At 31.7% G+C, this 1,720-nt stretch overlaps 1 non-coding gene across 1 annotated transcript; it reads left to right on the plus strand.

The window, feature by feature from the left end:
• Positions 1 to 223: 223 nt before the first annotated feature.
• Positions 224 to 304, plus strand: LOC149536633 (small nucleolar RNA SNORD34). The gene has a single exon (XR_016358216.1). It is a non-coding gene; the product is annotated as a small nucleolar RNA SNORD34 (small nucleolar RNA).
• Positions 305 to 1,720: the final 1,416 nt, after the last annotated feature.

The raw sequence follows: 1,720 nt of genomic DNA on the forward strand, positions 1-1,720 counted from the left end.
GGTGTGATTTTCAAAATATATAGCATATACAATGCTTTACATCACCTAGAGAGAAACCGATGAAAGTATTGTGGTTTGTCATAGCCAAATTGACAGAGCATGAGCGATTCCTAAATATTATTATCTGAAGATCTGCAAGTTTGTTTGTTTTAATGGTGGCTTATTCTCTTGCTTTACATACATAAGGTTCTGTCGTTTGATTTATTGAAGTAAAAGGCTCTTGTTGGCCAATGATGAACTCATATTACCTACATTGTCTGATGCAATTTGTGATTTTAACTTGTTGAAAGTTTCTAAGGCCAAATAAAGTTGTGAAAAAGTCAATTAAACAAAGAAAGAAGTAACTTAAAATAAATTTCCATTTTAAAAACCATTAAAATATAATCAGACTAAGTTTAAATTATTAAGATTTAAAAAATCTTATTCCAATTGCTATTTCAATTGTTGTCCAACCAAACACATAATATACATTTTCTGACTCCTCTTCTAGGATAACCAAATAGGTCAAAATGATATTCTAGAACTAGTTTTAAGAGTGCATTAATTCTTGAAGAGAGCTTATTCTTGCATAGATTCATTCTACATTTAGCAATTTTGGCAACCAAACATGCCCTTAGTGAGCATCAGTTAGGGGAATAATCTCTAGTTTACCTCTTAGATACATAAATGCATCCTTAGGTAAAGCCTTAGTAAATGTATCTTCTATTTTCTCCTTGGTGTTTACATATTCCAATATCACCTCTTTGTCTTGACCAAATTATCTTTAGAAATGATACTTGATTGTAATATGTTTTGTCTTTGTATGCATCACAAGATTTTTGGATATATTGATTGCACTTGTGTTATCACAGTAGATAACCATTAGTTTCTTGATTTCCTCCTTCATACCTAACAATAGTTGTTTGATCCATATTATGTTATAACAATTGACTATTGTAGAAACATACTCTCCATTTTTTGTTGATTAAGAAATACAATTATGTTTCTTGCTTGTCCAAGACACTAGTCTCTTTCCAAGAAAGAATGCTCCTCCACTAGTACTTTTCCTATCATCAATGCTTCCTGCCCAATCTGCATTAGTAAAGGCTCTTAGCTCAATATTTTCTCCTTTCTTATACCATAAACCATACTCTTTAGTTCCTTTTAGATACCTCAAAATCCTTTTATCTACCATCATATAATTTTCTTTAGGACTAGCAGAAAGCCTTGCAACTATGCCAATTGCCCATGCAATATCAGGTCTCGTGTGTACCACATATTGAAGTTTCCCAATCATTGATATGTAGGTAGTTTTTTTTACCTCCTTTGAATCATCATTCTTTAATATTTTATGTCTAGTAGATATAGGTATTCCAACTGGTTTGGAATCTTCGATTCCAAATAATTTCAATGTTTTCCTGATCTACTTTGACTGAGTGATGAAAATGACATCCTTCATTTGATGAACTTGTAGACCCACAAAGAGTTTAATCTCTCCGAACATAGATATTTCAAATTCTTTCCTCATTTTTTTAGCAAATTTCTTGCATAACATTTCATTTCCTGGGTGAGTGCACCAAGATGGTGTACAAAAAGGGTGGTATAAGTGGACATGTTTTTCTTGAAATCTAGAAAACTTGCACTTGGACAAGACATTTGTGGGTCATCCACTCAAAATAAAAAAGATATAAAAAAAATATAAATTGTAGTACTCTAAATCTACCTTCTAAACTACTGGAGT

This window comes from Cupressus sempervirens, chromosome 10 (genome assembly GCF_028749045.1).
Source record: "Cupressus sempervirens isolate cs-2001-9-10 chromosome 10, ASM2874904v1, whole genome shotgun sequence".
Taxonomy (NCBI): Eukaryota; Viridiplantae; Streptophyta; class Pinopsida; order Cupressales; family Cupressaceae; genus Cupressus; species Cupressus sempervirens.